The following is a 15,217-nucleotide window of genomic DNA, read 5'->3' as shown; positions in this document are numbered from 1 at the left end:
CTCTCTGGACTTAGGTAGGCTAGAACCTGAGTCTAAAAGATTGGTTTGTGGTTACCTCGGGCCATTCCTTCTTTAATAACTTCTAAGGAAAAAACCTGAGTGATAACAGAATCCATGCTTGTTGGTGTTTTTTGGGTGTGTTCTATGAGTCCCACATTCATGCTTAGAATATGGCATGGGGGTGATTGGCTGAAGAGAGACTTGGATCAACCAATCTTTGGTTGGGTGGAACATGGTAGTCCCATCTTTGGTTGTTTTATTGCATTCATTAATGAGAAATCCATTCCCTTGATTTTCATGTGTAAATGTAGTGATGTATATGTGGAGTTTATGGTTGATATGTTTATGATATTTCTATCCCTATTATGCTAGTTATGTGTATGTTTTATGACAGTAGTTGTGTATGGCTCTTAGCATGTTTTTACTTGTAAATGAATGGATAAGGTATCTATGGTCTAATTATAGATGATAATGAAGCAAATGACATGAGGGAACAATGGTTCATAATGATTCTCAGATAAGTATGAGATCCCTACACTTAATTATGTTGTTTACACTTGTGGGTTACATGTTGATGATATGTTTGGCGATATGCCTATCATGGCTAGTAGGGGTCTGGTAAATATCTCATTCAACTTATTGCTTTGGCATCATTGTTTCCTTGTTCTTTTACTAATCTTAAGATATCACTCCATTCTAGGAAATGACCTAGGCTCTGGGATAGAAAAAGTGGCTTAAATTTCAGGGTCGCTAACACAAAACTACCAAATTGGGTCCCTGGACGTTGGCACATAAGCCTGTGAGAGCGACTTTGGGTTTCTAGTTGCTTTCATGCCTATAGCATGAGAGCGACTGAGGCCAAAGATAGTCAAAACTTCAATAGGACCCAAGGGCAAGCTGTCGGAAGTGTTGGATTGGTTTCTATGGGTCCTGAAGCTGATGTTGGATCATTGTGTATGATGTTTCCATTGATTCCACTTCCTTAAGGTCACATAGGAGGTCAAATCCAATTATAGTATCCTATCATCGCATGTTTACTTTGGTGGGCTAGTTACATGGGTAGATGTGGGAAGAGGGTGTTACACTCTAAAGCTTTCTTCATTGAAGGAGTACATGAAGCGGTCCTCTGCTACATTAAGCCACTTGGAACACTGAGAATTATTTACGTTATTCATCCTCTTTATAATATTTCCTTTTATTAAACAAGGTTGTTTATTAAAACTCAATTGATACTATCATGTTTAAATGCCAAAATTCTAGAAATCATAATGAGAAATTGTGTAAGGAATGAATATGAATGCAATAAATATATACTCCTGTTACGATTCGACTTGACATACTTATATTCAAGTGACCTAGAGGAGAGGAAATAAATTGTAGACATGCACAACTATTTTAAGGCAATATTATTTTAACTTAATTCTAAATTTTGAAATATTTTAAAAGTACTAATTGAAGTTTTTTTTGTTTATATTCATTAAATTTCCAAACTATTTTGAAATTTTCAATTGATTTAACTTAATGTGAACAATAATATCACATTAAACTTCCAAAACATTCTACAATTGACAATATAACTTACCTCTACAACCATAATTAGGGTAATCTTGTCTTTTTTATTAATCCGCTGCAACAATACCATTCATTTGATTGAATCCCTACTCTCTCAAATGAAAATATGTATTGTGGAAAAATAGAGATACATAACAAGCCACACTATCAATCTCTTAACTTCATTAAGTAGAAGTCATTTTGGTGGGGACTCCAAACCTATGGTGTTTAAAGTGTCAGAGTTGAAATCCATTTTGTTGGTGACTAGAAAACGATGATAACCCCACGATCATGAATCCCTTGTGGATGGATGGATTCCCATAAATTATAACCCTAAGTCATCATGCTTTAGATAACTATGAATATTCACCATGATTTTTTAAAGTGACAATGTTTTTTAGAGAAAGATTCAAGTGTGGAAGTAGTTGTGTGGAACAACAATTGTATAGAGTTAGGGTTGTGTGTGGAATAAATGATGTACAGAAAAGTGGGTATGTGTGTGAGAAAGGGTGTGCGATAGGAATGTGTGTGGGGAGAAATGAACACATGAAGTTCGATTTTGACATTAAACTACTGAGCCCCAACATTTCCTCTATTTATTTGTGAGCTTTGATTCTGACATTGCAACTGTTGAGCCCCAACCTTTCTTCTATTTATCAATGAGTTGTGATGCTAACATTGCAAGTGTTGAGCCTTAACTTCTCCTTTATTTATCAATGAGATTATTGATAGAGACCTATTTTTAATTTTATTTATCAAATTTTACTTCATTTAGTAGCGAGCTTATTAACAAAGCCCCAACTAGATACTAGACTATTGTTGTCATTGCGATGCAGTGGATATGTAGCATTCAAAAATGCGAGGATCAATGCCCTTCATTTCCATGGAAGTTTCTTATCCAAAAACTTTTATGTTTTTATCTTTTCTCAAATGAGCATGTAAAATGTTTGTGAACTCTAATAGTGAACATAAACATATTTATGTGATATTTCCAACATTTTAATTTGATGCTTCATGGTATTAATTTGAATTCAAACATGTATATTTTGGATATTTTTTAAAATAAAAATACTATAATATCAATAAAGTTGCAAGTTTTATCTAATAATTTAACACCACGGATCATAATTGTGAAGCTTTTAATCACAAATATACACAAAATGGATATAATTTAACGTGACACAAAACCATAAATATGAATCATAGCTGCCCCTGGGGGGCTATGTTTTGAAACTATTTATTTGATTGAATTCCTAATATTTCAAATGACAATATGTATTGTGGATAAATAGAGAGATGTCACAAGCCACACTATCAATCTCTCAACTTCGTTAAGTGGAAGTCGTCTTGGTGGGGACTCCAAACCGATGGTATTTAAAGTGATGAAGTTGAAAGTCATTTTGTTGGTGACTCAAAACTGATGATAATAAGTATATAACTAGTGGCATCACCATATTCAGTGTTTCTCAAATCCTTCTCACAGGTCCAAATTATTAGGTAACACCAACATAAAATTTACATAGAGGAATCGGTGCCTCTGTATTTACACATTATAGGTGTTGCCACTAGACAAGGGAAAATTAACATATTGCTGTCCATTCATTTTTAAGGTTTGTTATAAGTGAATTTACTATAATTTTACAATAGAATTTTTATGTCATATTTATTCTTCTCCTACCTTAAGTGGGAGGAAAAACCCGCAACCTCCACTATCTTCACATTAAAACCACTCAGAGTCCATCTTCATACCTTCATGATTCCTTTGAAAGGATGTTGCCTAGTGCCCAATTTTCTTCAGTTGAGAATTGGATGACTTGATTCCATGTGAACTTTACACTTTATTATAAAAGGCTCACTAATATTTCTAAATATGGGCTCCTTATCTAATCGCAATCTATAGTTACACATGTGGATTTGTCACATACGGCAAAAAGGTGAAAGGATGAATGGATTTCTTCTAAACTGTAGCCCTAAGTCATCATGTTTTAGATAACTACAAACCCTATGATCCAGGTGGATATTGGTGGCTACCCAGCTATTCCAATTGGACCCCCAACGCAATTTCCTTTTAGTTTCCTAATTTCCAGCACAATTTCCTATTTCGAAAGTTTTATATTTTGGCAGCTTTTTTGGGTCTTGAATTTCTAGGGCTATTTTGGGACCTTCCTTTTGCAGTATAAATTGTTTTCCTTGGATATATCTTTCTAACAAGGTATTGTGTGCACCAAACTAAGATCATATGGCAAAGTTACAACCCCAGGAAGTTGATGTTCCAACTAATCCTAGAAGGGCCCACACACTTTTTCCGCTTCATCTCCTAGGGTTAGATGTTTGGATGTTTAGGGTTTTCCATTGTTTATTGATGTTGAAAAGACCTCTAAGCCTCATTGTAACATAGTTTATAAGGAATGTTTCTATCCCTTCTCTTCTCAGAGATAAGCTACCATTGCCCAAGCTAGTTTGTTTTTCTTATGCATGTAAATTTTTTTCAACAATTGTTATTTATTAATTGAAGTTTTTTTTTGTTGTATCTTTGTGCTTTTGTTTAAATTTGTATTTCATTTCGTTCCTTCATAAATATGGATCAATGGTATTAGAGCGGTCTGCTATTTCTCTATTTTTCTGTGTATGTCCCCAACAAGGTTGGGGTATAAGGAGTTGGGACTTGAACTTGTTGAACCCTTACAATATCGGCCTCATCAACCTTGACAGTCTCCCATTTCAGAAGAAAATAAAGATGAGGGAGTAGGGGGTCCTTTCAAATTCTTGCTCGAAGAGGCCCTCGAGTGACAAAAAAACAAGATGATGGAAAATATTTTCCAGATCCTTTTTCGGGTATCAATGGGCGAAGCATCTTCATCCAACAGTCACTTCAGAGGTGCCCCCCCTACCGCCACCCCCCCCCGCCCCCCCTTTAAGGCATACTTTAACTTTAACATTCCTATATTTGAAGGATAGATAAGAGCAGATGCCTTATATAGATGGTTAAATTTGTTGGAAGGATATTTTTTGGTCGATAATTTTTCTGATAGGAAAAATATTACTTTTGCAGTCCTTAAATACGCCTCCCATGTCAAGGACTAGTGGGAAACTTTCTGTGAGCAAAGGGATGAGGAGGAACCCTCACTATTTTCAGCTGCAACCTCTTGGAATTCTTTCCAAGATACCATCAAGGAAAATATTACCTTGTTGGGAGCTATGAATATAAGTACATAAAGTGGACCACACTATGACAGGAAAGGGACCAAGACGTGCTAGATTTCACTATCATTTTCCATATCCTACACATGAAGATGGGTATTAAGGATTCTGAGTGACATCTGATACTAAAGTACCATGGCTGTCTGCATAGATATATCCAAGCATAAATGGAGTTCCTAGCCATATCCTCGCTTGGCGCAATGTACCAATATGCTTTGAGGATTGAGAAAAAATTTAAGCAAAGAAGCAAGACTTTGGATCTGTGAATCCGAAGTAGGGAAAAGGAACCTCCAAACCAAAAAAAAAGGACAGAGTGAAGATGGAGCAACCCAAGACATCCCATTGAAGCCATAAGTAAAGAATATCACCACAAAGATGAAGAAGGACACCAAAAAGTAGTGTGAGTTATGTTATCCTCCACAATATCCCAAGGCTAAGAAAGGAGATCGAAGGAGGTAACCTCAAACCACTTAGGGTTTAACATCTAGCCCTTAAAAACCAAAGAGGGCTCTCTCTATGAGCTCACAACCAATGATGATTGGAGTGGGAAAATATGTTAGGCTAGTTATTAAGCTCTTAGGGTTTTACTGGATCAGGAGTGAAAATCAGGGAACTACGTCAAAGGATCAAAGGTTTCAGCTACAAGAGATATAAAGGAGCAGGGTAGGTATGCCTTTGTGATAATTTTGGGTTTTTTCGATGTAGTGTAGGGTGGAAAATAAAATATCAAAATGAGCATGGCAAGCATGAATTCATTTATCAGAAGATAAGTGACATAAACATGAAGTTCCTAACAAAACAAAGCTTAAACTTAAGAATTATGTTTATAACCTCTTAGGAAAATCACTGAAAAGCATAGAAATGGAAAGAATATGGAATTATCATTCATATAAAACTATAACAGAGAGAAAACATTATTACAAACTCACAACACAATAATTCCTGAATAATAGGTGCAAATTTTCCTTTGATTTCCTGTAAAAAGTGATGAAGTACGAACTCCAAGAGTTCTACTCCCTGATGTCCAACCCTTTCTCTGACTGAAAATTAGATACATATAGAACAAATAACCATTTCCCCTCTCTCACGGTCAAATCCTTCAGCTTAGGAATTGATTACATGAAGTTCTCAACAAACCCTAATGTCTAGGGAGGTTAAAACAAATCCTCCTTTTAAACTTTGACTAAACTACTCCTCATAAATGAGGCCTAAGATTACATGAAAATTACTTTAACAAGCTAATTTACCTCCTATTACATAATTTCATCTCATAAAAGAAGAATTACATTAGAAAAAGTCAAACTGGACTGAGAAAACTGAGAAAAATGAGTTCCAGGCAAAAACGTAGCAAATTGCTTAGAAAAGGCAGCGTGCATGGAGAAAACGTAGCGTGAAACTTGTGAGTGGCTTTTGGAGGGGTTCTTGAGGTCCAAATTTAGTTCATGATAGCTCATTGGAAATATCTGTCTATCTATTACACCATAGAGTCCTCAAGCACTGAAAAATACTGATTATAGCCCTCCAAAAACCATTTATCCCACAACTACTCCAAAAACATATCGTACTGCTAAAAAAGAGGGTAGAAAAGTGTTTTTTAGGCACTTTTTTGACTTTTTGACCTACTCGCTCATGCTATAGTGGAAGTACAATTTTCTATGATTGATGTAGAGGTAAAATGATATCCATAACTGTTATAGACATTTTTGTGCCTTACAGCTCTAAGCATGAAATGTCCATAAACCAAGGGATCCTAAGTCCCTAAAAGTGTTGTTCCTACCCCTAGAGGAACAAGGTCAACCAATTACATCTTCTCCCAGAAGTTCTCCACCAGAAACTGCTCAGAATCAGTCAAATCAGGATCATTTCAGCTGCTCCACTAGCTACCTGCGTTGCATAGCACCCCAGTACACTAGCTAGGTGTGTTGCAGTGCACCTAAATGCACTACCAGGGTGCGTTGAGCGGGAAATGACAAATGGCAGTGTCATTCCGTGAGGTGGACAGACCATGGAAGCTTCCAGAATCTTCCTCAATGACACTTGCCTCACTGAGTTCGACCTAGGATGAGTAAGAGGCTCTCAGTCTCCAAGTGGAAGCAAGAACTGACAGAGAGAGGCCACAAGTCAAATCATAAGCTGACTCATCCTCTCTGCATACATCTATATATGGATCCCTCATCCCAGAGATCCAGAGGCTGGAATTTTGTACTTTGCAGAGAATTGTTGTTGGTTTTGAGATTGAGATTAGTGCATTGGGTGATTTATGCTTTGTTGGAGGTGAAGAAGGGACTCCTTTGCTGGGAGGTTGATGCTGGATCGGGACTCACTTGGTTGTATCTCCTCCTGGATCTTCTTGTTATATCAATAGAACTATTTGAGTTTCTCCTACATGCTTGTGTATCAATGATGTTTTGTTATATTTGCATGTTTAGTTTAAATCTGATCCTAAACTATTTATTAATGTAAATCTATGTCTTTGTGTAGTTTTCCTCTTCTGTGATCTTGCAGGAACTTGGTGAAGCTGGGCAAGTAAGAGAGCAGGTAGCTGGAAGCTGTCAAAGAGAAGAGAGATTGGATCAAAGGACTAGCGAAAGACACAGGTTGGTTCATCCTATTCCTCTTCGTTTACAATTCATAAAGAAGAATACGAAAGTAGTTTTCCTTGTTTGTTGCTAAGGCACTATCACACCTTAGTGGGATAGGGGCGTTCTGAGTAGACACTTTTCCCAACAACAAAATGGCGACTCCGCTGGGGAGCGTGTCTAGTTAGTTTGTTTGTGTTTCTCTTGTTGTTTGTTTCATAAACACAGAAGTAGCAATCGAACTGCATTTGCCATTATCAAATGCAAAGTAGACACCTGCTGCTTCAATCCACTCACTAGATTTGTTTATGATTTGAACAGCTGATTCACAAATGATCTGATTACCCTTTGTGATAGCTCTTAGTCCTCCTTTAAATCATCCCTCTGATTGTACCTTACTGATTGCTTTTACTCGGCCAAAAACCATAGATTAAACTGCAAATCGTGACCCAGAACCCGGATAGAAGTCTCATTTCTGCCCCAGCGCAGGCTCTTTGAAGAGGTTCTGCATTTCAACGCAGGTCCCGAGAGGGCTACCCGCGCTGAAATTCAGTTTCTCTGTGCAACAGGTGCGCTGATCAGCCTTTGCCCTTGTGCAGCTGAGGTTCTTTGGTTCATTTTGTCTCTGATTTTTGCAGCCTGATATCAGTGTGTGTACTTGTCTGAAAACCCCTTTTCTTTGTCTTAATTCCGCCTCCTTTGTACAAAAATACTGTAGATGTTCTTTGTGTGTTTGTTACATCATTTATAGTTTTCCATTGAAAGAGTAAAATAGTCATACTGTCGTCCTTGGATTTAGATCTGTCGTAAGTGTTGATTTTTGATCTTAGGAGAAAGTTTCTTTACTGTTGACAGTTGATTATACTTTTACTTTTACCTTTGGTTTGAATTTGTCACTTTCTAGTGTCGAAACGAGTGTTTATTTCAAAATCATAAAGTGTCGTAATCTTCTCTACCTTTTTGATTTCGAAAAGAAGCTTGTTTGTGTTTTTCACTTAAAAGCAAATTCAGATTTGTACATCAACTTTCTTTTTAGGCATCAATATTAAGAAAGTGAAAACAAATACATGCATATGTGCATTTGCATATTGATAGTTTGTATGGCTTGATTTAGGAAAAGTGCATCTACAGTGTGCTCTTTGCTCTTTGAGAAAAGATTGTGTCTTTCTTTTCCCCTTGTAGCTAGGATTTTCATTGCTGAAAAGAGATAAAAGATTTGCTTATCATCTTTAGATTGCATTTAGGAATTACATCTACATCTCGTGGTGATCCCAAAAGGCAAACTTCTAAGAAAGATCAACTTAAAATAAATTGAATGAATCTAACAACGCTTTGGAACTTAACGCACAACATAGAGGTCTAGGCTAGAGACGTGTTCCGGCGTCGTAAAGCCTGGTAACTGTTGTCCTCACTGATGGTTGGGTGATTCCTCCACTGTGAGACGATAAGTGCCAGTACGGACTTGTGCTCCCACGTACCGTCGAGTATATATTGGGAGACCCCTATAGGCTTAAAACCTTTTATCCATAGGAAGCCGTGTCGGCCGCCCTACTGATCGCAATGCACCGAACACAACATTCAGGAAGATTGACTGCCGTACCGTAAAACGTATTCTGTAGTTTTGTGATTGGTTTGGCACACTCTCTTCCTAGATCTCCAGAGCAGTCCCTTTCGTTCCTTTTTAGACTCCTTAACAGAAAAGGTCCATCTTAGGACTTGTCACTTCAGGCTCATTAAAAATCGAAGGAGACTAGAGTCATCTTTTGTTTTTTCTCGACTCTTTAAAATTGAAAAAACAAGTTGTGTCTAAAGCATCTAAAAAATTATTTTAAACGGAATATTCATCACCCTTTTCCTACGTTGATCTTAGGTTGATAAAATGGAGTCTACCAACCAAGGAATTCCCCTTGGTGGAAATCCTAGTCCCTTCTCCTCTTGGGGAGATGTTGGTGCACCCCATATGGCTACATTGTCGCTTCCAGGACTGACAATTGGCTTGCCAGTATGGCTCTTCTCAACCAATGTCGTTCAGAACACCACTATTCCTGAACAATCGAATCAGCAGTTAGACTAGTCCAGAGTTACCCACCAACCTTCTACTTCCTCTAATTCTTCCTCTCCTCCTTCCTCTTCGCTTGATGGGGCTGGCAAAGCCAAAAGTCAAGTTCCTAAGGAGAAGAAGGAAAAGAAGAAGAAAGAGAAGAAGAAGAAGGAGCCAAAAGCGAATGGGGGCAAACGAGTGTCGTCTAACGAAAATCCACACACTGCACCGACCAAGCCTAAATCGCCATGTGTCATTTGCAAGGGAGACCACTTTCACAGAGATTGTCCTTGCATCCCTCGGATACTAAGGGACTGGTCTCCCCGTTTGCACAATCCGGTGTCGTCAACCTCTGATGGCCATGTTGAAAGCACACCGTCAACTAGCGAAAGTGAAGCCCCAGGACAAAAAGGGAGAGCTAGATCTCCCTGTAAACTGTGCGAAGGCGATCACGCCATCCACCGTTGTCCCTTCTTAGACGAAGCTAAAAGAGTTTTGGATGATCGCCCGATTTCACCGTTACGACTTCCTCCTGGATATAAAAAACTCCTGTCGAGTCCTTCGTTAGTTGAGAATCCAGCTGGCCCGCTCAAGTGGTCAGCTGAAGCGCCTGTCATTGAAGATGAGCCGGCTAAATCCATACCCGACGAAAGTCAAAAGGTCGAGGCGGCAGTTGACCCGGTCTTGCCTTCAGAGGTTTTATCTTCGAATGACACAGTCACTGGAGAGAACAAGGATGACACCGTCCAGATTCTCTTCATCAACACAGACTCCGACAAACACGGGGGCAATCTACCCATTCCTTTACCGCAGGAAGGAAGTCCGTCAGAGCCATACCCGGCTGTCTACTCAGTCCCACCTCCAAGCAACCTAGTTGTCTCCTTCGACTGGAATCAACTAGGTAGATCCCGTTTACCAGCAAGCATACCATTCAGAATCATCGTCCAAATATATAGAATGGTCATGGCTGGTACCATCATAGATGAGGGGGCTTCTGTGAGTATCCTTTCCTCTACTGCTTGGAAAGCGCTTGGTTCGCCATCGCTTTTGCCTGAGATGAGAAATCTGACAGGCTTTGATAAAGGAACCAGTCGACCTTTAGGGATCCTTCCCAATGTGCCCATAACATTGAAAGGGAAGACAGTTCAAATGAACGTAATGTTCGTTCGAGGACCCTTGGATTATAACCTACTCCTTGGACGAGACTATATTTATTGCATGGGAGCCATTGTCTCCTCACTCTTTAGAGTAATGTGTTTTCCGCACGAAGGAAGAGTGGTCAAGCTCGTAGACCAGCTTTCATTTCCCAGATCACGCATAGCAAATAGTCATATACCATCCCTAAATGGTCTCTTCACGCAAGAAATGTCTCAACCCCCAGTCCGTCCTCCCGATGAGCGCGAGTAATTCGGAGGGATATGACTGAAACCCAGGGGGCATGCGTCCTGGTCTGCTTCGGCAGGAAAACTTCGGGTATAGGGTAGGTTTCCGCGGGAGAATATGACTAGTCTATACCCCGTCCGTCAGTGGAAGAGGCGTTATTCTAGAAAAAGATTCTCTTGTCAAAGTTATGTGAGTGGCGCGCATATCTGCTCACCTTTGTTTATTTCGGTAGACATCGCCGAGGAAGTGTTTCATTTGTAACGCGAATGAGACAATCTTTGGTAACCTGAAAGAGGTAGGCCTTTCCTGATAGAACAAATGTTTTGTCTGCAAATTGAGGGGTAACCTTGAAATCATATTTTATACCTGGGGGCATGCAAACCTTTTGGAGTGCAAGCAAGGGGTGGCTATTTATTTTTTAAATTTTTAGGTCCTCCCTTTAAACCCGTAGGCTAACCCTTTAAACTCGTAGGATTAGTCGTTTCCTAACTTGCATAAAGAAAGGATGTGGGGCAAAAATCTAAATGTTGCCGTTTTATATGAGACATTCTTATCATATGACTGGATTATCGAGCAGTTTTAGCACACAGTTCAAGCTCGTTAAAAAATAAACATAAGACCGAGCAACTGTTTGAATCCGCGTTTAAGCTCGTTAAAAAATGAACTATCCTCCGGTAAATAACCACCGTGAATGTAGCAATATCAGCCATTAAAGCCTTGGTCATGTTTGCACTGTCACCTCCACTTTTCATTGGCCGATCATTCACCTCCATTTGATTGTTTACCCATTTTGAGGAACAGCTATGAAGAGTGATTTCACTAGCCATCATTGTGACACTGCCGTGATTGGAAAATTCCAACCCTTACCTGGAATTAGCTGCTACCCATTTTATCACTCGTTCCTCAAAAGACGAGTCTTCTTTAAGCTCTTTTCATCTGAATCGTAAAATATGAATAGATTGCCGAGTTTTGGCCTTCCAGCTCGTTAAAGCGACCGGAAGTGCTATCCCTCCTCTAGATTTTAATCTTTTTGGACCTGAGGGATTATTGCACAAAAAGATCGAGCGCTTGTGTTGTTCGGCTCGTTAAAACTATCGAAAATTCATCCCTTCTGTATTGTTTTATACCTTTTCGGACTTAAGGGATTAGATTACGAAAAAGGAATTCTGGAGTTAACTTTATGTACCTTTTCAGACTCTCTAAAAATGAAAAGGATCGAGTTATCTTTGTCGTTAGACTCGTTAAAAATATTAATAGCGACAAACTTGTCTTTAGACGAGAACGAGTTTCACTATCTCTAGGCTCGTTAAAACATAGCGATGGGTTTGCCCGAAGGGCAAATTATAGAACAAGCATATGTTATCCTCCTCAAGCTTGAAAAAAATAAAGAGGTACTGGTCAGCAATGACTGGGGAAAAATTGGGAAGAAACTCAAAGAATCTTTATTGGTAGCAAGTCGCTCTTGAACATGACACTTCCACTCCGTGCCTGAGTCGGGTTGGGTTGTTTCATTCACCGGTCACATCACCATGGTCATGCCATACCATCCAAATTTGGGGTAAATGCTACCGATCCATCACATAAGTGTCGCCGACATGTTCAAGAGAAGTCATCCAGAGAAGTCACCCGTGTTCCATCCACTACCATACATTATACTTCATTCCTTCATGACCGCCATCCTGAACCATATATCATCAGATCGTTTTCACCTCCATCAAAATCATTTGCTTCGTTCCATGTCATTGATGTGGGATTCATCAAGGCCCTCCTTTGACGGATCGCTTCTTGTCGACATCAGCTCATTATCCAAGAAGTTGATCTAGGAACACCCCATTCAGTACTTTGAAGCTTGCATGCCTCAATGGCAAGTTTCTCACTTCCGGCGACAGGTATACATCAATGATCTTTGACCGAAAGATTTTGCGTGGTGTTCGATGCCAAGTCCTTTATTCACACCACGTGAATTGTACTACAGTACCTTGAGGGTTATCATCCTTATCGGTGATTCCTCTTGCGCTTGTTAACAGTTTACGTCATTGACTGGTAATCAAGCGATGTCTTTCCATGTTCGACTTCAAAACATTTATCACATGGATCGACTTGTACTTCGAGTGAAGATCAGACGAGATTGAAGACCCCGGATCTAGTTTCATCCATCCGGGCTGCGATATATATTCAAGAAAAATAAAAACATTGACATGTACAACATTGCAGCACAGATAATCATCCTACCAAAAGGATGATGACTTCATCAGAATCATCAGTCTACCATTGGACGATTGTTTGTCCTATGTACATAAAAATGAATTTATAAAGCTGAGCATGGGAATGCCCGCCTCAGCTAGATCATGAAAGCAGTATGAAGATAATGTATTGTATTGTATCTTATTACAGGTCTCCTCCCAGCATTGAAAGAACTTCGGATCCTCCTAATAAAGCATTTCACCCGATAAACGGCCTCATACTTTAGGGGGCAACTATTATAGACATTTTTGTGCCTTAGAGCTCTAAGCATGAAATGTCCATAAACCAAGGGATCCTAAGTCCCTAAAAGTGTTGTTCCTACCCCTAGAGGAACAAGGTCAACTAATTACAGCTTCTCCCAGAAGTTCTCCACCAGAAACTGCTTAGAATCAGTCAAATCAGGATCATTTCAGCTGCTCCACTAGCTACCTGCGTTGCATAGCACCCCAGTACACTAGCTAGGTGCGTTGCAACGCACCTAAATGCACTACCAGGGTGCGCTGAGCGGGAAATGACAAATGGCAGTGTCATTCCGCGAGGTGGACAGACCATGGAAGCTTCCAGAATCTTCCTCAATGACACTTGCCTCACTGAGTTCGACCAAGGATGAGTAAGAGGCTCTCAGTCTCCAAGTGGAAGCAAGAACTGACAGAGAGAGGCCACAAGTCAAATCATAAGCTGACTCATCCTCTCTGCATACATCTATATATGGATCCCTCATCCCAGAGATCCAGAGGCTGGAATTTTGTACTTTGCAAAGAATTGCTGTTGGTTTTGAGATTGAGATTAGTGCATTGGGTGATTTATGCTTTGTTGGAGGTGAAGAAGGGACTCCTTTGCTGGGAGGTTGATGCTGGATCGAGACTCACTTGGTTGTATCTCCTCCTGGATCTTCTTGTTATATCAATAGAACTATTTGAGTTTCTCCTACATGCTTGTGTATCAATGATGTTTTGTTATATTTGCATGTTTAGTTTAAATCTGATCCTAAACTATTTATTAATGTAAATCTATGTCTTTGTGTAGTTTTCCTCTTCTGTGATCTTGCAGGAACTTGGTTAAGCTGGGCAAGTAAGAGAGTAGGTAGCTGGAAGCTGTCAAAGAGAAGAGAGATTGGATCAAAGGACTAGCGAAAGACACAGGTTGGTTCATCCTACTCCTCTTCGTTTACAATTCATAAAGAAGAATACGAAATTAGTTTTCCTTGTTTGTTGCTAAGGCACTATCAAACCTTAGTGGGATAGGGGCGTTCTGAGTAGACACTTTTCCCAACAACAATAACACTAAGCCATTTTTCAAATAGAGGGCCCCAACAAAAATGTAGCGTGGGCCACACTACCTTTTTGGACAAAAACATTGTGTAAAATTTATGGGTTTTCTACAAACACAGGCCTCAAAGATGGAGAAATATATCTCTAACCATGAAATATTTTGCAAACCTAGGAGTAGTTTTTATAGAAAAGGATGTTGTGAAGAAAAACCTCTCTCATTGTTTGGAAATTCATTTTCATTTTCTCAAAATCCGTGCCATAAAATCATGACTACAACAGGAAATTAACTTGGAAAATTTTGATTTTCTCAAATATGTCTCCAAGAAAGTTGCATATCTCCTAATATATGATACCTATGTAAAAAAGGAAGGGTTTTTTTTTTTTTTTCTTGGGTCTATTATTGACTAAAACCTCTTTCACCTTTGTAAAATTCATCTCCATTTGGTCAGAAACATACTTTGAAGCAAAACTATCCCTATGTGCAACAAATGATTTGTCTCTTGGAATGATTTCTTGAGAAATGGTGGAGACATGATGCTATGTGCTGAAATGGGCTCATACCTAGAAATTTTCCCTCCTTTATACTTCCTTTGATCAGTGGGTGTGGTCTCTACATCCATTATGTAACCCTAGCTCACTAGGAAAGGGAATTAGGGTTTAGTGCTAGAAAATAGGGGATTTAGGGCAGTTTTAGGAATGAAGGGAGATGAAGAGGTTAGGGGGCTCCTAAATTCTTGGGAAAATTTAGGGGGGTAGGGATAGATGTTAGGGAGTGTAGGGAAGTGAAATTTTAGGGAATGGGTGAGGGGAAAGGGTGCAAAAGTGGAAAAAACAGCCTAGGAAAGTGTCAAAAGTGTAGCAATAGGTTAGGGTTTGTGGGAAAGTAAAGGAAATGAGGGGAATGGGCATGGAAAAATATTTTGGTAGGATTTAGGAGGTATTTATAT

Source organism: Pinus tabuliformis, chromosome 4_1, assembly GCF_031772625.1.
Source record: "Pinus tabuliformis cultivar Carrire ecotype Pingquan chromosome 4_1, CPIR1, whole genome shotgun sequence".
In the NCBI taxonomy this organism is placed as follows: Eukaryota; Viridiplantae; Streptophyta; class Pinopsida; order Pinales; family Pinaceae; genus Pinus; species Pinus tabuliformis.
This window is presented reverse-complemented; position numbering follows the sequence as displayed.